The sequence below is a fragment of the Topomyia yanbarensis genome, chromosome 3 (genome assembly GCF_030247195.1).
Source record: "Topomyia yanbarensis strain Yona2022 chromosome 3, ASM3024719v1, whole genome shotgun sequence".
NCBI classification, from domain to species: Eukaryota; Metazoa; Arthropoda; class Insecta; order Diptera; family Culicidae; genus Topomyia; species Topomyia yanbarensis.
In genome coordinates, this window is record NC_080672.1 from 83,120,637 (window position 1) to 83,148,547 (window position 27,911).

General features: G+C 37.9%; 1 protein-coding gene across 1 annotated transcript in view; it reads right to left on the reverse strand.

Moving 5' to 3' along the window:
* LOC131691803 (coatomer subunit beta') overlaps positions 1–27,911 on the reverse strand; it is a 289,311-nt gene that overhangs the window by 175,360 nt on the left and 86,040 nt on the right. The window contains exon 2 of the mRNA XM_058978454.1: positions 8,800–8,841. The gene's annotated coding sequence lies outside the window, so the exon portion shown is untranslated. The remainder of the gene's footprint in view (positions 1–8,799; positions 8,842–27,911) is intronic.

A 27,911-nucleotide genomic window follows, 5' to 3' on the forward strand; every position in this document is an offset into this window, starting at 1 on the left:
TATAACTATTTTTTCTAGATTCCCTTAATCATTTCCTTCAAAATGCATCTCACCAATTGTTTATAGACCAAATGCTGCCTAAGATATGAATAAAAGTTAATAGTTGATGATTTTTTCTATGGAAATTTTTTCATACACGATTATGACACGCCATACAAATTTTGTCGTCAATACAACCTATGATACGTGTGAGTGCGACTTATCTTTACATTTATAGTAAGCACTCGCAACATGGTTAACCGATCTTCGTAATATTTGAGAGATCAATACAGAATAGATAGAAGCATCAATTGTATTCTTTGAATTGTTGATACCATAGTTTCATGATATATCTCAAACTTAAAAATATTTTTTCTCGAAATGTGCTAAATGGCGCTTGTCATAAGATAGCACAACAGCGACGATATGTGATCCGTTTCAAAATTTTCGGTCGGAATATCACCCGATTTTTTTTGTAGGTGAACATCTATTGCTGCACAGCAAAAAAATTGATTTTTTCACTATCTGATTGGAAACGTGCACCGCAACTAATGTAGAACGCGCAAATACTAAAAATAACGGATTAAAACAGATTTTGTTAAAGCAGTAATTATCTGCGCCATGATTGGTCCGTACAATTCGACCAAGAAGCGAGCATTGCTAGGATTACCCCTTTGTCATACAATGAACCCCTTTGTCATACAATGAACTGAACTGGTCTACGACACAAGTATAAAAATGGATCGTAAGACACATTCATCAGTTTGCGTTCCGATGTCGTAGCAGCTGCAGCGTTTCCTTCGGCAATACATCCCATGACTGCCACCAGGTACTAATAGCTTTGGCGTGCCTGTTTCATGCATACACAGAGGAAACAATGATCACTAGACTGGTTCAATTTTTGACTTTTAGCTTCACAAGGCTCTACTAATTCCTTTTACGGCACTTAGTAATTGTGCAAATTTTGGTAGCGATCGGTTGTGTCTACGGACCCTCCAAAAATTTCAAAGTTTATATGGAAATTTGTATGGAAAATCTGTTAAAATTGAAAATAAATTCTTAAAAAATCACCTCATCAACCAATTCATGAGAACACTATATATTTCCAGAGGTATTTTTCTACTGAACACGTTTGTGGAACATTGTAAGTTTGAGAAAATTCGCCGAGAAAAGTTGTTAACTAAAGAAGCAGCTTGACTTCAAAACAAGTGGATTTTATTATTAATCATAGCAACCCTGTTTGAATAGCTGCATCTGCCATACGGGAGCGGTGGGCGGTAAGCCTAGCTTACACTTGTAAAACGATGGAGCTCTTCAAACCGGGTTGCTATGTTTAATAATAAAATCCACTTGTTTTGAAATCATGCTGTTTCTTTAGTTAATAACTTTTCTCAGCGAATTTTCACAAACTTGCAATGTTCCATGAATGTGTTCAGTAGAAAAATACCTTTAGAAATGTATAGTGTTCTCATGAATTGGTTGATGAGGTGATTTTTTAAGAATTTATTTTCAATTTTAACCGATTCTCCATACAAATATCCATATAAACTTTGAAATTTTTGGAGGGTCCGTAGACACAACCGATCGGTACCAAAATTTGCACAATTACTGAGGGCCATAAAAGGCATCAGTAGAGCCTGGTGGAGCTAAAAGTCAAAAATTGAACTAGTCTAATGATCACACACCACTGAAAACCCAGAACGCACTGGTGACAGGGCCGGCGGAACACTTTTTTCCCGAGTGGGTAGTAAGATTCGGAGCCATTTCTACCCGTTCTAACGAAAGTGCAGACATTGCGTGTGTAAGTGAAAACGAAAAATATTCTTTAGCTGGTGGCCATTTGGAAGCACCCTTTGTTAACGGGCTGTATGACCAACGGCTCAGCGAAAATGTGCTTGTTTATTACTGATACTACATGAAGCATTTGTACAGCTAAGAAGCCATTACTCCATTCTTTTAAATTTTGTTGTATTAATTTTCCATACTCTGCTATAGAACTGCGATTTAGAGGACACTGACAGTGTTGACTAATGGGAAGGTATCTCCGACGACCGACATCCTTTCAGGATTAATGGAGGACGATTTGTATACCAATGGCAAAAATAATGCAGCTTCTCCTAATCTCCTCTTCAAAACAAACCTTCCGGATAAGCCATTTAACATCATCGATATATCATGTGATCTAACTAAACAACCCTCGGGCGTGCACAAAAAGTATTTTGTCTACGTACCCGCCCGGAAAGAAGAGATTGATGGTGTAGTTTCCGAGAGGGGCATTACTTGCGAAATACGGGGTTGACTCCTTCCAAAACCCTTCGCTTCAGGCAGTGGAAATTCTGGTATCCAAGCAACTGCGTTCAGCAAAAATCGAGGAGTATAAGAAAACGATGATTTCCATCAGCCTCACTTCGAGCGTTTCGTCGGATTTGTTCTTCAAAAGTTGGTTCTTTTGAACGGGACTCGTCTATCTATTCGGCTTCGAGTTATCCATTGTAGAAACAAGGCACGGTGCCTTAGTTATTGGCATTTCAGTTTTATGGGTACCCGGATACCCTCGTCGGCCTGTTACGTAGTAAAAAAATTCAGGAGCCAATTCCTTACTAAATCAACAATTTTATTAAAGCTTAACTTAGTGAAGTTCTAAGATGTTTCAATGTTTCAATTTCCAGCTATGGATAAAACATTGGAATTTCATCAATTGAAACATAAAAATGCAACCGGGTACCCCGTCGGACACATAACGCTTAGGTCAGACTAAACGAGTGCCCGGCGCTAGCAACCGTGGACGTCCTCTCACTATTATGTGGGCAGTGAGTGCTCAGAATTGTATGCGAAAAGGTCCTCTAAGGACTTTTTGAACGTCGGATCGCCCGATTTTTTTCGAATATACGCTATGTTAAGAACGCAAATTCATAAAATTTTAGCTGAAAAAAGCAATTATTGGCACCGGTTCGTCGACGGATTAACCCTTTCATGCCCAACTTTTTTCTAGTGCATGTAGGGTTTCAAAACTAATTTTCCTTGAAAACGGTTGGGTCAAGAAACACGAAAAGCCTATTTTCATAAAGATAGGTGCTTCCATGGCAGTGCTAGAAGCTGGTCAATTTTTACCTTCTAATTCTCAATACAATTCTCCTAGAATAATTACAATAGTCTAATTACGTGGAAAACGTAGCCAGCGACAGTCTAAATTGATAAGTTTTATCAGTTTTCAATAATATTGCACCATAACGAAGATATATGAAAAAATCATTTTCCGTCGTCAACTTAAACTGTCCCTGACAGCACTGCTCCATCGGAATATAATTAGACTAATTACAATAACTTCAGTTCTAGAGCTGATCCTTGTAACTGTTAATACTCAAATTAAAGGCAATAATCACATTAATGAGCCTTACTTGTTTTTGTGAGCAAATCTCGGCTCAATCAAAAGTTATAGCTGTTTAAAAACGTTGTTGTCCACAAACAACATGGGCATGAATGGGTTAAGGAGAGAAACAATATTTCGACTGGTCACTAGGGCCTACCTTTGATCGGAATACACGGAACCAAGAATATTTTTTCGGCGATAATAGCATTCCATGTAGATCCACATTCAAACGTTAGACGTTTCGCGATGAAATGATAATGTTGTATATAAACGAAATGATTGTTCTTTAAACACACAAATTTATCTGACAGCAAAGATGCTTACACTAAGCATCGTAGTGGGAACCGTAACGTTCATCAGATTATGAGAGCTATGAATAGATTCTCTACTAATTATTATGGCAGTAGTGGTGATTATAAAAGAGGCTGTGCTGCAAACATTCACCCCACAAAACTTATGGTTTTATATTTACCTATATATATGCCCACATTGATACAGTTCCAAGGAGGCTCTCCGTTCGATGAAGCATGGAAAGCACTCCTTGTTTTTCCTGGGGAAAATATGGGAGATCGTGAGTGCTTTATGTGAAAAATCTTACCGAATTACCAGATACAACTATTAGTTTGAGTTCTTTCACATTACTCCATTCCGGGTAATGAGAAAGGGGACACTTAGATTAGATGGTAATGAGAAGCCGAAACTTAGACATTAGACGGCAATATTTATGAAAGATAGAGTAGCTTCAACGAGTTTTTCAGCATTTCTTGTCAGAGGACGCTTCGAAATTTCCGTGTGATAATGGCGTTTAGTTTTCTCAAAGGTATCAACAAATCTTGGTTAAAGAGGATGGATGAAGGTCGTGACTTCCTTCGGGCCTTGTCCAATAGTTATACGTTAAATGCGCATCTCCGGAGTATTGAGGTCGTGGAGAGTGATCTCTGCGCTTATGGTGACGGTTATCGCGACATTAAACATGTTGTCTGGTCGCGCACCTAGTGTTCTAGCGCCAGACCACCGCTAAACGAATCGTTTCAGCCTCTTTTCAGTCAGAGATGTACTGGTTATCCTCGATCTCTCATATACATATTTTTAAACACGATGGATATCCTAATTTAGTTATCTGTTCTCTTTTGATTGACATGCTATCAGCTCTCTGGACATCTGATTTTGTCTTTCTTATAAAAAGGCTGCAAGTGTTTCTTCTTGTTTCAATTTCCAATCAAATAATTGTTCTTGTCAAAAATTACAAATTGTGTATCTAGTCTTTAAAAATATTTCTAACTGCATCCATTAGTCTGAATAAAATTGCATTATATTTTTGTTTGTCGATCTGAACTTCTTGTTTCAAGATGTAGATGTGTCAAAATGTATTCCCTTTAGTATAAATATAAAATATGATTTCAAATTTCAAACCAAATCTAATTATTATCACATTTTTTAAAGAAATTTAAATTGTAAAGGAAAGAAATTTGCATCTGATTAAAAATATGAACTTGTTGTACATCGAGAGTTTCAGACGCATGCATTTTGTGCGCGAGACGCATACGTGGTTAATCTCAGGTTTAGGTTTGTTCCAAACTTTCGAGTGGGTAATTCCCCCCTCGGCAATTTTCTAGTGGGTAGTACTACCCATACTACCCACGTATTCCGCCGGCCCTGGTTTGGTGCGAGAGAACCGCGCTCTCTTACTCTTTAAATTCGCCGTGGCATGTTCGTATAAATTCACCAAGGTGCGCGGTCCGGAGTGCACTGCGGTGCATTCACTGGGGTGCACACTGGCGTGTGCTCTTTTGTTCGTTTTCTTCGTTCTGATATTATGATTTTTTGCTGATGGTTTGATGCTTCTTATAGCTCACTTAGCTTATAGAGTATTGTTACACTACCCGGGAAACTTAAAGTGCACGGTCCTCGGGACAAACTGAGAATTCGTTTGACGCATCATCCTATATGATGGCATAAATACAGTTTCATAAGGATCCGTAGAACCAGATTAATTGTATGACGGGATTCGTAGATCTACATTAGGGCCGATTTATTTTATGTAATTTTATGGTAATGTCTCTGACATCATATTTTTTGATATTGTGTCTAGCTAGCGACCCAGGAAGCTGTTAGCTTCGAAAAAATTCAAGAGATACACGAAAAACCCGACTTAACTTGCATTGGTTAGAGATAGTGCTTGGCTGTATGTATTATACAAAGTTGACTCAACTCATTTATTCGGAAAAAGTTGTTTAGCTTTTTCTGGTGAAATTTTTTAAGATTCAGCAATGTAAATGGGGTATAAGTTGCTGAATAAAATGACTCTGCTGTTAGCTGCTAATACAATTTGTTGCAACGGCAAGGGCAGATGATTTATTGACAAACAATCACTAGGAATGAACAATAGATTGACCAGGTTATAAACAATAACTAGTCTATTTTCTACTTCTGCCGAAGTCAGACCTACAATCGAGCCAAGTGAACAACAGGCCACTTGCTACGCCCTTTGTGGAAAGCTCGTCATTCTATGCCAGCGTTACGGACACACCCAATGCCAACAAGAGGATTGTGTCGAACCTGAAGCTATCCAGAATTTAACTATTTTATTTACTAAAACTACACTTAAAGTTAATATAAATTTCTACCAACAGTAATTTTATTATTATTAGTAATTTAATTTAAAAACTACAATGTGAATTTATATTTATTATTTTTAATATAATATAATATCTAGGATTGATTTGAAGGTTATTTTCACGAGCATGATAACTAATACTAAATCATACTCGTTAAGCTATCGGGTAACTATTTCTAAAGATTTAAATTTAGTAGTTAAATTAAACTAAATCTAAATTACTATTGCTGGTTAAAGAAAGGACCTACTCCTGGAGTTCGAAATCCAGATAAGCGAGAAGATCGAATACTAAATATGAACGGTTTACTTTGAGAATTCAAAAATAAGTGATTTTTCGCAATGCCCTATTGATCAGGCAGGGAATCTGTAGCTGTGGCCGGAAGACTTTCATTGTAATCAACCAACTTTGAAATTGGCGCAAGTTTTCCAAAAAGTATTTTTTCATCCATAGCGGCATATCGTCCATATGTTTGTTTATGCAAGGGAAATTTTCTAACACTGCAACTAACCAGAAAGCCAAGATTCTGAAGATGCAAAAATGGTAATTAAAGTTCATTTTGCGAAAATAATTGAACAAATCATTCACGTTATATCGAAGAAGTCCACGCACCTTTCTGTTGATGTCGCTCTTCATCCACTGTGTTGCATCGCTGATTCCACCAATTAATCAACCGACCAACGGCAAAGTAGACTGTGCTCTTCATCTTCAGTTTCCGCTTCATTATTGTCAAAAACTTTGCTTTGGACGGGGCTGCGGACAATTTGGTGGATTTCGCTCTTTTTGCGTGAACTGGTCCTTGCTACAATGGAAGCTGGCTTGGATTAAGTCTACCCAAAACGTAGCGGACCATTATGAAACTTAATACCCTGTTTGTTGAGGAACTTCTTTTATATCCAAATTCATAGCGTTATCTGTAATGAAAATGCTGGTTTTCATGGCACAGGAACAGATCTCATGCCAAATCATATTTTTTTCGAGTACTTATCTGCAAAAAATTTAAACAACGGAACTCGTGTGGAACCGGTTCCCGCTATCGCTGAGGTTTTATTGCCAATCAAAACACATCCATCGAGTTTCGCCAGCACCTGGTCGAACGGATCTAGAATCTGACGATTGTTTGTTGCTTGAGGCTTCGTATGGGTTGTTTACTTGCTAGATAATATTTATAACTTTATCGAAGACGGAGAACACAGCGATTAGCATTCTTATTTAAGGATTTTTATGAACGTGTCCACTGGGAAACAGACGGAGAAAAAATGACCGGAACGGTGAGAATGAAGAAACGGTGAAATATAACCTTTATTGGAAACACTGAGAAAAGATATGTCCTCAAGCAGGAATCGAACCTGCGATCTTCCAGTCTCTAGTTGGGTGCATTAACCACTCCGCCCTAGAGGAACTGTGATGATGTCATCACATATTCCCAACAGTATCGTGATCACCGCCGCAGCCTCCAATACCTCCTAATTGACCCATCAACCCCCAATGTCTCCTATATGCAGATCGTCACCTCTCCCTCTCATCGATCGGGCCAAATCTTTCTCGTTATCTATTTTTAGGTCCAGTGGACTGCGCTCAGGCTTGAGATATTTATTATCACTGTTTGCCTCCTTAGCTAACTTAGTCGCCGCCAGACTTTGGCAGTGAATAGAGCTATGGAGAGGCATGTTGACGTCTGCCCTCAAAGCCTATCGGCAGATACTAACGACAAATCCAGCCGTTGATGGAATTTAAATATTCCTTGTTTGGACGTGAGTCTTTGTTTCCACTGCAGTTCACTAGACCTAAAAGTAGATAACGAGATAGATTTGGCCCGATCTATGAGAGGGAGAGGCGACGATCTGCATATAGGAGACATTGGAGGTCGATGGGTCAATTATGAGGTATTGGAGGCTGCGGCGGTGATCACGATACTGTTGGGAATATTTAATGGCATCATCACAGTTCCTCGATGGCGGAGTGGTTAACGCACCCAGGTTCGATTCCTGATTGAGGACATATCTTTTCTCAATGTTTCCAATAAAGGTGAATTTGCACCGTTTCTTCATTCTCACCGTTCCGGTCATTCTTTCTCTGTCTGTTTTCCAGTGGACACGTTCATAAAAATCCTTGAAAAAGGAAAAAAAAACAAAGACTCACGTCCAAACAAGGAATATTTATCAGTGTCGATTGGATGTTTTTTTGGGTAGGCTGGTGTTATCACAAGTGAATTGTTGTCTAGTCGGGAATTGAATCGGATTGGAACCTAAATATGGTACGTTAGATATAATAGATACACTAGCTTGCCTGGTACTATTTTCAGTTGGCGTCGAAGCGGGCGTTGCAGTACGGATTAGTTGGTGACACGTTGAGGTAGTGGGGCGCAGCGAGTTACTTTTTCAAACCGAGTGATAGAACGAGCTGTATTTGCGGAGATGCAAAAAATGCACATATTCCATAATCATTCTTAAATAAACGTAATGCAAAACGACCAACCAATCAGCTCTAAATTGTTTAGTTATTTGGAAAGGAATCAACAAAATCATTTCTTCAAATAAAACGCTAGATTTTTGCTAGGTATGTCTTGTCAAAATTATTAAAGTAGCTTACACTGTTGCTGGAAAAGTATTGCCGTGAATATATATTTTCCATTGAAGTGGTCCCTGCGCGATTTTGGTGGAGGCGTTGAATGTTGTCATGTTGAATAAGAGTGTTCTAGCGGTCGTTCAAGAAGCTAATTGAACCCCAAAATATAGTTTGATTTCAATAGTGATTACTTATATGTAAGTCCGACCCCAAGCTGACGTTGAGTTCTAGGAAATGTTCTTCGTTGTTATGAATGATTTTACTTACCGGATAGTTTCTAAACACACGTTTGGATTATCGATCGAGTTGCTGAAATGAAAGCAAGAAGATGAGTTCTAAATTAGATACAAAATATATAGAAATTTCATTTCAGTGTCAATTACTACAAACATTCGCAAACAGCCGGTCAGTTGGAACCGTCCTTCAATCGGATAACAGTATCAAACAACCGGCAAACGACAAACTTTTTTCGTTGTCGTTTCCTCCACCACAAAACACTCCGCCATGAACGCATCGTATCCGGCTAGCCGGCAATTTTACCGCCCGACATCACACACCCGAGAATCACTGAGCAGAAAACCGTTCTCGAGCTCACTCAACTCTAAACATCGACCTGACCATGACCCAAAATTTTACGAATAATTATTTCAAATTATTTCCATCACATTACAAAAATCCCGACGCTTCTGCTCCACCCTTCTCCCCTCGCTCAAGGCTGAAAGGTAGTCAGTCAGCTGTGCAGCTCTCCACCATTCAGAGTCGGAGGCAGCGGCAATGATCGATTCCCAAAGGTTTTATTTTTTCCATCCCCCTATGCCACCCCCTCCGCAAAAAGCAACCGATCTGCCCAAGCAGCAGCAGCAGCAGCTTTTCCATTTCTACATCATTCATCCGGAATCTCCACCCCAAAAACCGACAGCATCAGTAGCTACATCAGCCAACAAAACTCACCAGAGTGCGAAATCCAACAGCAGCCGGAGCCGCCACCGTCGGTCGCTTGGTCTGGTGTCGATTGTGTCATCGCTGCCACCGCAGCTGCTGCTGCTGCTGCTGTTGCATCCGGAACAAACGAACAAAGTTTTCTCATCGCAAATTCCCAGCCAGCTGAAGGCGTCCCGTACACCCACACGGGGGCAAAAATTTCAACTCCAGTAAGCTCACATGGTTCTGCCAAGCGTGCAGAAAGCAAATGAGCGACGAAAGCGGGCCAGTGCTGCCAGATGGTTGGTTTTGCTGTTACGGTTGGGTGACGGATGATCAACAGGTATGGGGTTTTGGGATTTAAAAATGGTTGCTTATTGGTAATTGCAGTCGGACGTCGTTTCTTGTTAAGCTCAAAGGTATTTCGTTAATGAAGATCGCACAGAAAGCTCGAAAAACAGCAAGGATCCAACCGTACATTCATCAACTACTGCCCCCGCTGGCAACTCTGGTTGGGGACGCGCGTTCGGAACTACCTCAACCTGTTTCGACGTCATTCGGTCGATGTTCGTTCTTCCATCCGAGCGATTTTCCGGTAGCATCGTCCAGGCGTAACACCGCCCTGTAACCTTTGTGTCCTGGTGCAGTAGTATATAGGGGCACTATTTACCGTCGGGTACGAGCAGCATGTCTCAGCAAATGGGAGGCAGACTGGAAAATTCGACTGCGCGCGCATTGCCATCATCGCACCGTCATCGGCCCATCAACGGTGCTGGCAACTGGTAGGTACTCGAAGATCGCCGAAATACCAACACATTCCAAAAATTTTGCGTTACTATTGTATAGGTGGGTTTCAACCTCCTACTCACCCATGCCAGCATCACCAGTGGGCGGTGTGATTAGTAGACTGTGCAAAATCTAGTTTATGTGCGTCCCAAAAACCGCGCGCGCCATCTGACAGCATCGATGATGACGACGACGACGACGACGAAGACCGACTCCACGTGAGTTCGATCTTCCGCACCATAGCGATTTAGACATAAATTTTCATACCCGGGCGGGTACAGATGATTTCTGTGTACAACAATCCGGTCGTTCGGATGGTGCCGAAATCGATTCGCCTAGCACGGTATAGGAACCCCCACCAATCGGAAAGGGTAGGGAGGGGCTGGTGAGGACTGGGCCAGTAGCTAAATCATTTTAATGACGCGCAATCGTTTGTTATCTGGCCGGGCGATAAATCATTTTAAAATAATGATTTGTAGCGGAGTGATCCACAAACTGAGGCCGCCAGTTGGGGTCTTTGGAGTTTCTTCTGGCTGCACGGAACATCCGACGGGTTTTGCGAACGGTGACAGGAAAGTTATTATCCCCGGCGAGATATGGGACGACGGTATGGAATGGCGAAACGTTGCTGACTTTGGGGATATGATAAATTTATGGTATTTCGAGAAGGATGCAGCGGGATTTATAATGCGATGAGAGGGAGTTAACAGCGAGGTATTACGTGTGTTATTATAAATGGCGGAGCGATATATTTCGTTTTATGTGGAAGCTCGAGATTGTTCTATCTGAGGGGGCGGGAGCTTCGGGAAACTGTGGTCATTATCGAGGATTGGTTCATTGTTGTTGAGAACCGTACCACTAACGCCCAAATCGGACGGATAGTTTTTGTTTATTTTAACATTAAAATATGAATCTAAGATTATTTAAAATGGTTACAAAAACTGGACCAGATTATCAAGAACAATTTAACAGAGTGGTTCTCTTGTAGGAAAGTAGTCGTCAGATAAGGTTTTATAAATAGCTTTTATCGACTGATTTAAAATTTGAACAAAACGAACATTCTTGCTTGGGGCAAATATTGCAGCCACAAATTTGTTTTTAAAGAAACCTTTTTTCTAAATGAGGTATCAAATGAACACCAGTCAGGGAAATTCTATTAGGATCATCCGTTTTATTACATTTCACACTCTGTTTTGATGTAGGATAGCGTCTTCGTTTTCGATATGAACTTTGAAATTTGTGAGAAAACTAACGACTGTTGCTGGAGTTCTTTTTATAGGGGTTATGTTCGGCTTCAATTCTATGAAATATTTAACAAGCGGAATATTTACTTATCATCCGACGTTTCGGCTGCATGTATTGCGCCTTTCTCAAGGAATTAGGAGAAAGGCGCAATACATGCAGCCGAAACGTCGAATGATAAGTAAATATTCCATTTGTTAAATATTTCATAGACTGGAAGCCGAACATCACCCCTATAAAATGAACTTTGAAAATTCAAAGAAAGTGAAACAATACAAGTGATTAAACACTTATAGTTTATTTAATTTAACGATATTTTGTTCGAACATTTGCACCCGTACATCTAAGATAAGATTCCAATAAATAAAACTGTAGAGTTTTCATATTATGACATTAAAATTTTGAATGCTCTAGGCATAGTCAAAATACTATTCATTTTCCTACAGAAAGCTGCGCATCTCAATCTCGGAACTGTGCTAAAGGGTGTTTTTTAAAACATTTTTTATATTTCCTATAAACGAAATGTATAGAATTCGCTCAAACTTTCAAGATTTTTTCCAAGCTCTGGAGGGCCCAGTCTTATATACCAATCGACTCAGCTCGACGAATTGCGACGATGTCTGGGTGTTTACGTATGTGGCAAACTCTCATTCGTGTTTCTCCGCAATGGCTGAACCGATCTTATCCAAACCAATTACGAATGTAAGGCCTAATAGTCAGACAGAACGTTATTAAATTGTTTTTGATTCTGATGTCTAGTTTCTAAGATATGTATGTTTGCAGGGTTGCAAATGTTGAATTCAACTTTACCGTTGATAACGACGAATTCACCGCCATTACCGGCGTTTGAATTTTACGTTAATTTTATCGTCATCGTCAACGCACTTCGTTGAATTCAATGTTAGCGTTATCGTAAATTTTCGCTTTGAATTTTATATGAAGTTCTTTTTAGTTAGGGAAATTATTTAGTATTTTCACGTGAAGTTTAATTTTATGTTTGGTAATATTTCTGTAAGTATGTATATTTTTTATTTTTTTTTTCAAGTACAAATTCTGAGGTAGTTGTTAGTCTTCTTAACGTTAACATAGACCTAATGGAACAAATCTAAATCACGTAATCTCAGCTGCCAGTATATGCCACAATTCTTTCAAGTTCACATGCAATGGTAATTGATCCTGCACCCTTCGTGCCCCCATGTTTCCATAGTTGAGTAGAAGATTGCGTCGTACTATTGAAACTACACTTCGGGTGGAGCCCTCTTAAAAGTACTCGCCGCCACTGGGCAGTATTGAACTGAGGGGTGAAATTTAACGTGAAATTATTCTGAGCAAAAGTTCACGTGAAATTCAGTGTCAAATTTTACGCGAAATTCCGAGTGAAATTCTGCGCGAAATTCCGCGTAAATCTCCTGTAAAATTCTGCGTGAAATACCGTGTGAAGTTCCGCGCGAAATTCTATGTGAAAATCTGCGCAAAGTTTCTTGTGAAAATCCTTGTGAAATTTCACGTGAAATTCCGTGTGAAACTTCGTAAATTCTGTGCGAAATTTCACGTGAAATTCTGCGCAAAATTCCTTGTGAAATTTCACGTGAAATTTTGCGCAAAATCCCGTGTGACATTCCGTGCGAAATTCTGCGCGAAATTCCTTGTGAAATTTCACGTGAAGATCCTTGTAAAATTTCACTGGAAATTGCACGAGGAATTAATTTTCACTAGAAATTCCGTGAGGAATTCAGCGTGAAAGTCCGCGTAAAAGTCTGTGTGAAATTCTGCGCAAAATCTCGTGTGAAATTCCACGTGAATTTCTTCGTGAAATTCCGTGTGAAATTCTGTGTGAAATTCTTTCTGAAATTTCGCTCGAAATTCCACGAGGAATTTAGCGTGAAATTCTGCGCAAAGTCTCGTGTGAAATTCTGTGTGAAACTCCGTGTGAATTTCGCGCAAAATTCTGCGCGAAATTCCTTGTGCAATTTCACATGAAATTCTTTGCGAAATTTAACGTGAAATTCCACGAGATATTCAGCGTGGAATTCTACACGAAATTCCGCGTGAAATTCTGCGCAAAATTCCTTATGAAATTTCACGTGAAATTCCTTGTAAAATTTCACGTCAAATTCTGCGCAAAATCTCGTGTGAAATTCCGTGTAAAATTCCGCGTGAAATTCTGCGCGAAATTCCTTGTGAAATTCCTTGTGAAATTCCTTTTGAAATTTCACGTGAAATTCTGCGCAAATTCACGTATGAAATTCCGTGTGAAATTCCATGTGAAATTCCGTGTGAAATTCCTTGTGAAATTCCTTCTGAAATTTCACGTGAAATTCCTTGTGAAATTTCACATGAGATTCCTTGTGGAATTCCTTATGAAATTTTACGTGAAACTCCTTGTGAAATTTCTTGCGAAGTTCCTTGTGAAATTCCGTGTGAAATTCCTTGTGAAATTCCTTCTGAATTTTCACGTGAAATTCCTTCTGAAATTTCACGTGAAGATCCTTGTGAAATTTCACTTGAAATTCCACGAGGAATTCAGCGTGGAATTCTACGCGAAGGTTCCCTTAAAACTTCGCGTGAAATTCTGCGCAAAATACCGTGTGATATTTCACGTAAAATTCCTTGTGAAATTTCACGTGAAATTCCACGAGATATTCCACGCGAAATTCCACGAGAGACCCTGCACCAAATTCCGCGGGATTTTTTTTGTGAAAATCCTTGTGAACTTTCACGTGAAATTCCTTGTGAAATTTCATTTGAAATTCCACGAGGAATTTCGCGTGAAATTCTTCGCGACAGTCCGCGTGAAATTCTGCGCAAAGTCTCGTGTGAAATTCTGTGTGAAACTCCGTGTGAAATTTCGCGCAAAATTCTGCGCGAAATTCCTCGTGCAATTTCACATGAAAGTCTTTATGAACTTTCACGTGAAATTCCACGAGATATTCTGCGTGGAATTCTACACGAAATTCCGCGTGAAATTCTGCGCAAAATTCCTTATGAAATTTCACGTAAAATTCCTTGTGAAATTTCACGTGAAATTACACGAGAAATTCCGCGCGAAATTCCACGAGAAATTATGCGCGAAATTCCGCGTATAATTCTTTGTGAAATTTCTTGTGAGAATTTTACGTGAAATTATCCTGAGCGGAATTTCGCGCGAAATTCCTTTTCACAAGGAATTTCGCGCAGAATTTTATGTAGAATTTCGCGCGGAATTTCACGCGGAATTTCACTAAGAATTTCACAGGAGATTTACGCGGAATTTCGCGCAGAATTTCGCGTAAAATTTGACACTGAATTTTTCGTGTGAAATTCCGTGTGAAATTCCTCGTGAAATTCCTTCTGAAATTTCACGTGAAATTCCTTGTGAAATTTCACGTAAAATTCCACGAGAAATTTCACGCGAAATTCAGCGTGAAATTCTACGCGAATTTACGCGTGAAATCTCGTGTGAAAATCCGCGTGAAATTCTTTGTGAAATTTCACGTCAAATTCTGCGCAAAATCTCGTGTGAAATTCCGCGTGAAATTCCGTGTGAAATTCTACGCGAAATTCTGCGCGAAATTTCTTGTGAAATTTCTTTTGAAATTTCACGTGAAATTCTGCGCAAATTCACGTGTGAAATTCTGTGTGAAATTCCGTGTGAAATTCCTTGTGAAATTTCACATGAGATTCCTTGTGGAATTCCTTATGAAATTTTACGTGAAACTCCTTGTGAAATTCCTTGCGAAATTCCTTGTGAAATTTCACGTGAAATTCAGCGCAAAATCTCGTGTGAAATTCCGTGTGAAATTCCGCGTGAAATTCCTTGTGAAATTCCTTCTGAAATTTCACGTGAAATTCCTTCTGAAATCCTTGTGAAATTTCGCGAAGGTTCCCGTAAAACTCCGCGTGAAATTCTGCGCAAAATACCTTGTGATATTTCACGTAAAATTCCTTGTGAAATTTCACGTGAAATTCCACGAGAAATTCCACGCGAAATTCCGAAAAAAAAAAAAAATGTGAAAATCCTTGTGAACTTTCACGTGAAATTCCTTGTGCAAATTCGCTTGAAATTCCACGAGGAATTTAGCGTGAAATTCTACGCGACATTCCGCGTGAAATTCTGCGCAAAGTCTCGTGTGAAGTTCTGTGTGAAACTCCGAGTGAAATTTAGCGCAAAATTCTTCGCGAAATTCCTTGTGCAATTTCACATGAAATTCCGCGTGAAATTCTGCGCAAAATTCCTTGTGATATTTCACGTAAAATCCCTTGTGAAATTTCAGGTGAAATTACACGAGAAATTCCGCGCGAAATTCCACGAGAAATTCTGCGCGAAATTCCGCGTAAAATTCTTTGTGAAATTTCTTGTGAAAATCCTTGTGAACTTTCACGTGAAATTCCACGACAAATTTCACGCGAAATTCAGTGTGAAATTCAACGCGAAATTCTGCGTGAAATTCCGCGTGAAATCTCGTGTGAAAGTCCGCGTTAAATTGAAATTTTGCGTGGAATTCCGCGCGAAATTCTGAGTGAGGCACCCAACTAGAGGTTGGATGAACACGGTTTCAAGTCCAAATGCCACTGGTTTATGTTTCTGCCATGTTGATATCATGTTTAGCGCAGTTCTCTAAAACCCAATCAATATGGATATTTTCTGAATGGGCCTGACGAGTAGACGCCAAATGTCGATGCTCACATTTAAGGTAGTCGTCTGGTGTAGTGGGCTATTAAATCGACTGTTTTTAACCCCTCAGCAACGGCTGAATCGATTTTTTGTAAGAAACCTAGTTTCAAATGAAAGGCCTTACGTGACCATTTGACATTATTATTTTTGTTTTTCGACATATTGCTTACACTCTGAGATATGGGTGATTTTGTCAAAACAGGGCATGTTCTAAGCGAATAACTTTCAAATAACGCTATATGCATATAATTAGGAAGCTTATGAAAATACCTTTCTAACAAGCTACAGATTGAACACATGAATATAACATTGAACTCAGGCTGATAAAGTCAATTAAATATTATACGTGCCACGTATAATAAGAATGTAATAGACATTTTCACAATTATATTGAACAATCCCAACTAATCAGCAGGGGACTGGAAGGTGTGAAATATTTTTCAATATTAAGAACTATAGTACTCAAGGAAAAGCAAGGAGTTTGAGGAAGAAAGTTTAGAAAGGGTGAAATAGGATCATATGAGCAAGCCTAGAGTTTTCCGGCGATTTGACCTTTTGTCTTCTGCAACGCAGGGGTAAGGATATTTTGGTATTAAATGCGAATCACTTGAGTCTGTGGCATGCCCAGACAAGCGTAAAGTCACTTAATGACTTATGCTGCCAGAACTGGGAAACTCTAAGCTTGCTCATATGACCCTATTCCACGCTTTTCTAAACTCACTTCCTTCAACGCCTCGCTCTTCCTTGAGCACTATGGCTCTTAGTATTGAAAAATATTTCACACCTTTTAGTCCCTTGCTAATTAAATATCGTTACAATATAAATAAGGAAAAAGATTGACTCACTCTAAGTCGTTATTAAAAAAGAAAAAAACAACAACTAAGGAATCATAGTTTGAATAAATGAGAAAGGCACAATTGCACCACTAGGTGGATTAAAACAGGTTTTTAAATTTTAAATCACATTTTAGACTAATAAATAAAAAATCGATTTTTTTTAAAATCTGCAGATTAAAATTTTGAAAAGAGACAATCCACTTGCGTTATTCAAACTCTTCGTATCTCTATTGAATTTCGAATAAAACATGCTTAATTATGTCATGTAACAAGTAAGAACATCTTTTTTTATTTAAAATACATATTCATTGTATTGATGTAATGTTTCTTCTAACTTATCGTTGTCCATTTTTGCTCTATACTGAGTACAATTCAATTGATGTTTCAATGGCAGTCACAATTAGTAGAGAGGTAATTGACAATGCAGTACACGTTTCGTTTGAGTTCTCTGCATTGTACAAGTAAATTAGCGAGGATTACAATCAGAGTTTATGCATTGGACACATATTTGATATGACTACATTTTGGCCATCCTGATAGTTAAATGGTCTATCTTTTTCATAGTATTGGTTTGTGTAGGACTCATTTATCCATATTTTTTATATCTGTAAAAAATCTTTTTACGGGAATATGTGATCAAAAAGACAACTTTGAATAAAAAATTGAACGTTCCAGATTTCATATAACTAATTAAGGTCCATCAATTAAGTAGAAATGCCAGGTAATCTTAAAGGACGCTGTCGAGAAAAGAAGAACGAAAACAAAAAGGTTGTATATTAATTGGCCATTTTTCAAATAATGGGATTTTCAAAAACAATTCGTAACTTTACTGTGTTTGGTCACGGATTTCTTATAATAATATTTTATTGCGTCTATTACCTAATAGACGCAATAAAATATTATTGTAAGAAATCCGTGACCAAACGCCATCTCTCATTATTGGTCATATTGTGATTCGACAATAAACACGTCATACCGTAAATTGTTTCTGTCATTTGGGGTATTGTTTTCAGTCCGATAACCATATGGCGTTAGGTTATGGTACAATACAAAAGGACGATTTTTTCCGAACATTTTTTTTTCGTGGTGCATACAAGTGCATTACCAATAGTTGCTTAGTTCCGAGTTTCTATTATTTCTCGTATAGTTCAAATATGGTTTTCTGGCGAAATACTACACAAATAAAACGGAATATTTAATTCGCGGCATTTTTGTAACAGGTTCCGTAAAAAAGAAACGCTGGCGTAGAAATAAATGATTTGGGTAAAACAATAGTCTCTACAAAATACTGAGGCACTGTTTCAAGAAACGCTAGTTGTATAAAACGAAAGTTAGATTTAACCATTACTTTGGATAAGTGTATTTAATTCTGCACTAACAGGAACAGATAACGAACTCTCACATCGGAACGTCGAATAAAATAATAGTGATAAAATTCCCATTTAGATTCAATCGTCACGTGCACAACCGGGAAATGTCCTTCCCTTTTTCCTAACACATTGCGAGACTCATCGGAAAAGGAAAGAATAGAAAAGAGAGAAATTAATTGCAGAAGCGTCGGCAAGCCGCCGCCGTCGTTCATTGAAAAATTCGCATCTCGATACAAGGTCAAAGAATCATTCTTTTTTTCCCATAACTGCGTGTAGAACGGAATCAACCCTATTCGCTTCCGGAGGACACTTTCCGAAGCTACTGTCGGGGGAGAACAACTCGGCCGATCAAAGTGCCAGTCATACTGTGTAGTACAGTGAAAGAAAGAATCAGCGCTGTTTGAAAACTCGTAACTCACTTTTATCCCATTATTTACCGGTACAATTTTCCGTTTTTTCCCCCGCTGCTTAATGTCGAACAGAAGAAACGGAACGCTTTCTATTCATTGGAAGAAAGGAGCACATAGAAAAAAAAAGTTTTATAAAATCAATCCATTCAAAGGCAGAAAACAGTCGTCCCAAGTGTGCCAAGAGTGGGAAGCTGTCTACCGATTTCCGAAGTCGAACACGACCGGGCTCCAGACCAGACCAATCTTTGCGGTCGTTAGTCATAAACTCCTGTTGCAACAATATTCCTATATACGAAGCAAAGGAGAGAGAGGGGCCTGGTCGGGGAAAGCGAAAAAAACTCAGCCCATGCCTTGTATCGTGAAATTTATCGCATATTCAAATGCATTCAAAGAAAACTCCTGCCGGGCTGGAAAAAAAAATATCAGAATGAAGGAGACATAAAATCTTTCTGATCTATGTGAACTGCCGCAATTGTAATGATATTCGCTAATTGCATTAAGGGTTTTTTTTCTTGACGTTCCGCCATGCGGCGGGCGGCTCGTGAGATGTCACTATGCATTGTGTAGTTTGAGTTATTGCAACAGACATCCGGTACCAATCAGGTTGATCCATGGGTAGAGAAATTTTTTATGGTCATCACCCGTTTGGATGAAAGTACATATGATTTTCATCTAGTGGACGTTGGAGTGTACGTGCATTTTTTCCTCAAAGTGAACGAAACACATTATGGACATAATTATTTATACAAAGAGTAGTGGAGAAAACTTTATTTCAAACTGTGCAATGTTAGGATTTTTGAAAAGCTAACGATCTAAACAATCAATCAATTATTCTATTTTAAACAGCGAACATAGAATTATTACAATCATATCGTAATCAAGATATCTTAAACAATCTAGGAAATCTTCGGTATACCATGACCGTTCCGTATCACATCTCACCTCTCGGCGAACTCATCATAAAACCCAATCCCAGCGATCCTTTCTGCAATCCAAACCATTATCCCATCCAACCACGGTGGCGGCACCCGGTCCGTGTAAATGAAACTTTTGGAACCCCAAAAAGGAACGGAATCAACCGCATGGTGGCATCCATCGGGATGGGACGACGGCGAGGGCGAGGGTGAGGAGGGAGTTCATTATCAGCAGAACAAAAAAGCCCATTTTCAACCTCATTTCAGGCAGCTCGTTGTTGGCTTTTTCATTTGCCGGTTTGTCGTCGCTTTGGCCGGCCGCTGGCAAATTGAAATCAATCCTCTACCTCTACCCGCGCTCGTTCCCGTGTCGGTTATTTTGGGTAAGCACCCTCTGACGCGACGACGCCCATGTTTCGACTGTTTTGGAGTGGCTCGGTTTTGCTCATTTGCTGGTAGAGGAGATCGTACTGGGTAAACTTTTCCGTAGTGGGATGGGATAATTATCATTATCTAGTTTCAGGGTCTGAGCTTTGCGAAGGATTGGGTAGTAGCGATTCCGAAGCTTATTTGTTTAATGCTCAGAAGTATAAGATAATAGATTATTATTTAATTTTCGTGAGCCTCAGATTAGTTTCTTTCTACATGTTACTATAAGTTAAATTTATCGATTTCATATTGCGCTAATACTAACATTTACTCGCTCAAGGGAGAAATTGGATTGAACCAATTTGTGCATAGAATTACAACACCTAACATAGAAGAGTTGAATTTGTTGTTTCGAATTCACCTCTTCAGTAACTGGCACCAACTTGATCCAACTAGGCGCTAAATCCGAAATTGGCATAAGTTATATGCTAAATTCAAATAATTCAAATACAATTTGTGTGAAGGTCTGTAAACTACAGCAGCTTGCTGAAGAACCGATTTGCTGATGAGAAAGGGTACATGAACTCTTGCTTTTGACTTGGATACCAAACGCCTGGAACTATGCAAAATTTACTCCTCAAAAAGGAAAAACAATATTTTGAACCAATTTCCATTTTTTTCTAATCTGAGTGTTGGCCTGTTATACTGAACTGGTGAAGGGAAGCGGACTACGATGGGAATACGGCTATTCACTTACTCGTTCAATTCACACAAAGCGGCTGAGTGACTTTTCCACCGAAACGACTACGTCGCAAATCAAGCTTCCCCATGACTCGGAATGGGAGTGACAATTATAAATTATAAACATTAAAACTGATGGCTGTGTCTACCTGCCAGAGCCTACACGTGCAAAGACTGCAAATTGTTGGGACGTCATAAGCAACAGAATAAAAACCGAAACTCATTTCCGAGAAGGTGCACTTGTTTAATCCACCAACAGAAAATTAATACTTGTGTTTCATTATTTGTTTCTGACGGATTTTCCTTTTTTTCGTCCGGCCATGAAAGGAAATATCAGCACTGGTCAGTTTGGGATATGCAGCTTGGAACAGGCCTCAATAGCATGAGAAAAAAAAAGAATGAATTTGCATATCAATTTATCGCTTCAAATGCGATCGTAATCTGAATCGGCTGTAATCTGCCACCGAATTTGTAGTTTTTTTTTCTCTGATAGCTTTTCCAACCGGTAAATGTTCAGTCAGAGAAAAAGTTGTACCTTCTTTGTTATGTGCGCACCTTATCTGATGTTATACAATTGGATTGAAATATAGGATTTGCAGGGACTAATCCTGTGCTTTTTATACTGATCCAGTCATGGGGACACGTCAGGCCTGTACCCAGGATTGTGGTAATTCTGATGCTTTGAGATAGTCGCTGAAAACTGAATGTAATTTTGAAAAGTTCTTAGTGAAACAGTTCCAAAACTAAGTAAATAGACACTACAAATCCTAAAAATATGTCATATGTTACAGAAAAAGCTATAGTACTTCGACGAATACAAAGAGAATGTCCAAATTTGTTCTAAATCTTCTGATCAGGCAGGCGATTTGTGGATACCGAGGATCGGTTCAACTCCTATTTTATTGATCAGGTGTCTTGCCACTATTACAAGTTTTATGGCATTTCTCGAAGTTTGCAGTGACTCAACTTTATGATATTTTCAATTCGAATCAGACAATCGAACAAGTGAGAAAAACTATTTGTTTATCTATTAACACTCGGAATACCAAGGGGGTAAAAAAAATGGGAACGCTTACTTTGGTCGGTCATATCTCAGCCGTTACATAATCGATTTTAAATCTGTCTTCACCAATAGAAAGATATGTCTTTTGTGAATACGTCAAATTAAAAAATAGAAGAATAGAGTTGTCTACCGTAAGTTACAGTAAAATTACAGTAAAAAAAGTCAGTGAGAAAAAAAATGGGAACGCTTCTTTGACTTGCCATATCTTAGCTGTTTGCTCACCAATTTTAATTCTTTCTTCACCATTGGATAGGTAAATCTTTTATAAAAACAGTGAACAAAGAATGATGGAAATCAAATTTGTATATCTGAAGTAATTGTAAAAACAGTAATTGAGAGTCAGTACAGAAGAAATGAGTTTTTCTGTTCAAACAATCGTATCACGACCGTTTGTCAACCAATTTCAATTTTCCTTACACCAATGCAATCCTTAGAGCTTCTAGACTTGTAATATATGCAATAAATAGTAGATTTTCAAAAATTACTATACTTTTTCGAGTTTTTAGGAGATAGGATTTTTACAATGTACGTGGCATACGGTTGATTGAAATTCTTTGCGACTTGTTAGTTTTACGGTTTGAAAATTACCTGTTTACTCAATAGTTCTACATATTATACATGGATATTATTATATCAAAATGTTTGCACGAACGTGGAGAAACACATTATTGTATGTAAGTTACTAAATAATAGAGTGTGTTAGGACGATTCAGTAAATACGAAGAAGTTCAGAATTTTAAAATATTCATCATATAACTTTAAATTTGAAGCGATGACCTATACATTTTACTACACCAGTCGATTGTAATTGATGGCGGCTACAATTTCTAAAAAAACACATTTTTATATTTTCTCAAGAAATAGCCAAAAGTACGTAGAAGTACAGAAATTTCATTTAGTTGGCAAATAACGTCGAATTGAAAGCGATGGCCCATACCTTTTTATATACCAATCGATTATAATTGATTTTGGTTACAATTTCTGGAAGAACAATTTTTATATTTTCTCAAAAATAGACAAAAGTACGTAGAACTACAGTAATTTCATTTAGTTGACAAATAGCTTCAAGTATTCAAAGCTATCACCTATGCAATTTATACACCAATCGATTGTAATTGATTTTGGCTACAATTTATGAAAGAACAATTTTTTATATTTCCTCAAAAAATAGCCAAAAATACGTACAAGTACAGAAATTTCATTTAGTGGGCAAATAACGTCGAATTCTAAGGGATGATTTATACTTTTTTATACACCAATCGATTGTAATTGATGGCGGCTACAATTTTTGAAAGAACACATTTTTATATTTTCTCAAAAAATAGACAAAATACGTAGAAGTACGGAAATTTGATGTAGTTGGCAAATAAGGTCAAATTCAAAGTGATGGCCTACACTTTTATATATATACCAATCGATTGTAATTGATTTCGGCTACAATTGTTGCAAGATAAACTTTTCATATTTTCCCAAAAAAACGACAAAAATGCGTAGAAGTACAGAAATTTCGTCTGATTGGCACATAACTACAAATTTCCGTACTTCTATGTATTTTTGGCTAATTTTTGAGAAAATATAAACAATTGTTCTATCAGAAATTGTAGCCGCCATCAATTACAATAGATTGGTGTATAAATAGTGTAAGTCATTTTAATTTGCAGTTATTTGTCAATCAAACGAAATTTTTGTACTTCTACGTATTTTTGTCGTTTTTTTAAGAAAATATAAAAAGTTTATCTTGCAACAATTGTAGCCGAAATCAATTACAATCGATTGGTATATATAAAAGTGTAGTCATCACTTTGAATTTGACCTTATTTGCCAACTAAATCAAATTTTCGTACTTCTACGTATTTTGTCTATTTTTTGAGAAAATATAAAAATGTGTTCTTTCAAAAATTGTAGCCGCCATCAATTACAATCGATTGGTGTATAAAAAAGTATAAATCATCCCTTAAAATTCGACGTTATTTGCCCACTAAATGAAATTTCTGTACTTGTACGTATTTTTGGCTATTTTTTGAGAAAATATAAAAAATTGTTCTTTCAGAAATTGTAGCCAAAATCAATTACAATCGATTGGTGTATAAATTGCATAGGTGATAGCTTTGAATACTTGAAGCTATTTGTCAACTAAATGAAATTACTGTAGTTCTACGTACTTTTGTCTATTTTTGAGAAAATATAAAAATTGTTCTTCCAGAAATTGTAACCAAAATCAATTATAATCGATTGGTATATAAAAAGGTATGGGCCATCGCTTTGAATTCGACGTTATTTGCGAACTAAATGAAATTTCTGTACTTCTACGTACTTTTGGCTATTTCTTGAGAAAATATAAAAATGTGTTTTTTTAGAAATTGTAGCCGCCATCAATTACAATCGACTGGTGTAGTAAAATGTATAGGTCATCGCTTCAAATTTAAAGTTATATGATGAATATTTTAAAGTTCTGAACTTCTTCGTATTTACTGAATCGTCCTAACACACTCTATTATTTAGTAACTTACATACAATAATGTGTTTCTCCACGTTCGTGCAAACATTTTGATATAATAATATCCATGTATAATATGTAGAACTATTGAGTAAACAGGTAATTTTCAAACCGTAAAACTAACAAGTCGCAAAGAATTTCAATCAACCGTATGCCACGTACATTGTAAAAATCCTATCTCCTAAAAACTCGAAAAAGTATAGTAATTTTTGAAAATCTACTATTTATTGCATATATTACAAGTCTAGAAGCTCTAAGGATTGCATTGGTTAAGGAAAATTGAAATTGGTTGACAAACGGTCGTGATACGATTGTTTGAACAGAAAAACTCATTTCTTCTGTACTGACTCTCAATTACTGTTTTTACAATTACTTCAGGTATACAAATTTGATTTCCATCATTCTTTGTTCACTGTTTTTATAAAAGATTTACCTATCCAATGGTGAAGAAAGAATTAAAATTGGTGAGCAAACAGCTAAGATATGGCAAGTCAAAGAAGCGTTCCCATTTTTTTTCTCACTGACTTTGTTATACTCTTTTTACTGTAACTTACGGTAGACAACTCTATTCTTCTATTTTTTAATTTGACGTATTCACAAAAGACATATCTTTTTATTGGTGAAGACAGATTTAAAATCGGTTATGTAACGGCTGAGATATGACCGGTCAAAGTAAGCGTTCCCATTTTTTTAGACCCCCTTGGTAGTCCGCGTAACTTTTTACCCCCTTGGTATTCCGAGTGTTAAGGTATTCAGATTCTATCGCATATCCTAATTTTTTTATGGCATTGATTCTTTCTTTATATATGGACTTACAGGTTAAAAATATCGCAGGCTGAGTTTTCTAGTTTAGAAGAATTTCCAGGTCCCTGAAACTATGGCCAAAGGGAGATCAGTACTCCCCGGAAATAGTTTAAAAAAAGAAAGAATATCACTTAGCGCTGATTACTGATATTTCATAATTTACGTAAAATTTGTTAATTGTACCATTGGTGACACAACCAAAATAACTAGAGACTAGGTGAGCTCGATAATTTTAGCAACACTTGTTTCCGACACATGGAATATAGCATTTAATTCTCCTTTGCCGAAGAGGCTTTCTTTTAAATTTCTCTGTTTTTAAATTACTGCAACTTATCTGATTTCTGTGAAACTCTTGAAAAACTTTTGTCAGCGGCAGTGTTTATGACCTATTGTCTAGTTCCTTCTGGCAGTTGAGGGATGCTGACCGATCTGCAGGTGCTACAATGATAGTAATAAAACTTGCAACCCCCGGAGGGATTTTGAATTTTTATTTAAGCAGTGTGCGGATATATCAACACCCCCGAGGGGATATTGAGATAACAGAACGATAACACTCCCGAAGAGACATTGTCATTCAAATACGGCTAAAACTACAGCTCTTTACCTCACTGGGTTAGGAACAATAGCATATCCTTCAATTTCAGCTCTCTGTACATAGATTCATCTATGTATGGAGATACAAAAATCCGGATACGTAATTGCATTACTACAGGGCAGTTGCATATCAAATGATATGATGTTCTGTAATCGGATTCACAAAGATCACATGAATAATGCTCAGCACGCTGAATAGTAGCCATGTGATAATTGAGTTTGCAATGTCCAGTCAGTGTCCAAACTAACATACAGCAATTGTGCCTGGAAAAATGCAGCAAATTCTTTGACATTTTCGGACTCACATCCGACAGAAGTCTTTGTTTGAACGCAAGTTTGCAAGCTACGCCAATGCCAATAGATGCAGTTCAAGAGCGAATCTTGTGCTTTATCCAACTTATTGACAGTGGTAGAACTGGTTCTAGACCAATGAAATCAGTCGCAGCTCAAGCTCTAGCCAATTCATCCGTCTTATCATTTCCAGTAATACCGGAATGATGGGGTATGCATAGAAGATAGAAAGCATTTGGAATGCTAAGTTTTTCGATTTGAGGCCGTTATGCGGTTACTAATTTTGATCTTGAATCTGCCGAATGCTGTTGGGGTAGCCCGACTGTCAGAGCAAAAATATTTTTTTTACCGCAAATTTTCTGTGGAAGTGCCGATTGTACTTCCCACAAAGTCGCGAAGATTTTTGCTCTAAATACGGTACAGTATCTACCAAGCGAATGAGATGTGTCAAAACTCAATTCACGACAGTAGACACCAACACCGGCTTGGCTCTCTAACAAAGAACCGTATGTATAATAAACTGCGTATTCTTCAATTTGGTGTATCCAGCCAGACAACCATTCCTCGCGAGGAGTAATTTTCACATTGTATGTTTTAAAACTACATTCCAAGTAGTCATTTGGGGCCACAGTCTTATATGGCTAGTTGCACGATCTATTGGGCTACTGTTCCAGAGCCCAGTAACTTTAAAACGGTATGCACAAAAAAGTGCTTCTTGAAGTTCTTGTTTCAGAAACACATAGAGTGGTTTTATGTTCTAGAGCAGCAGAAGGTGTTGTCAAGAACGCACCAGTTATCGCCATCTTCTGGAGATGGTATAATTTTGGTTGAATTGTAATGACTTCTTCCTTCTGTTACCGAACAATGCACCCGTATGCCAGTATTGGTCTCACAATTGTTGTGTAGATTCACTGAATGTACTTGGGTTTGAGTCCCCAAGAGTTACCGAAAGCCCGTCTACATTGACCGAAGGCCATGCAAGCTCTCTTGATTCTGAAGTCGCTTTGAGCTGTCCAATTAAGTTTTGAGTCAAGAATTACCCCAACGTATTTAACTTAAATTAAGTTTTATTTTTTGTGTTTCGAATTCATCTCGTCAGTAACTAGCACCATCTGGGTGTCTAGTTAGACGATGTATCTAAACTAGTACCCAAATTAGCACTAGTTAGACACAAAAAATTCCAAACAGTTCACACGACACATGTGAACGTTCAAAGCAACTGACTTGTCCCGAGTGATGCCCCGGGAAGCAAGCACAGAGGCCCAGATTTGCTGACGAGAAAGCGAAAACGAACTCTTGTCTTTTGGCTCGGGAGCCAAACGCATGGCATTATGCAATCTTAAATTCCCATAAGGGAAAATTGGACTGAACCACTTTGTGCATTAAGGGCACAAAACCTAACTTAAATTAAGTTTTCTTTTTTTTTTTATTTTTTTTCTTTTTTTTATTTTTTTAACTTGATCTGCGACAATAATTTCAGAATCAAAGAACTGTAACGGACGTAATCCTTCGTTGCGTGAAAAATGCCATTGCCATTGATGTTTTATTTGGATTAACTAATAGTCCAACATGAAGACACCATTGCTCAACAACATATAATGCTTGTTGCATCAAATCAAAAAGTGAGTTGCAAATACCAGTGTTCATTATATGATAGTCACACACTTATTTTTTTCTGCCGAATCTCGGCTTTTTTCGCATCTTTTGCCAAAATCTCAATAGCTGAGATCTCAGTAAACCATTTTTTGACTGAGATCTCAGAAAAGTAGCTGATATTCGGAAAATATTTCACCGAAAATCACCTAACAAATCTCACAAAAGTGAACTTACCCTATTCATAGGGCTCTAGAATGCCACGAATTAAACCTTCTTGACGTTATTGTGCAT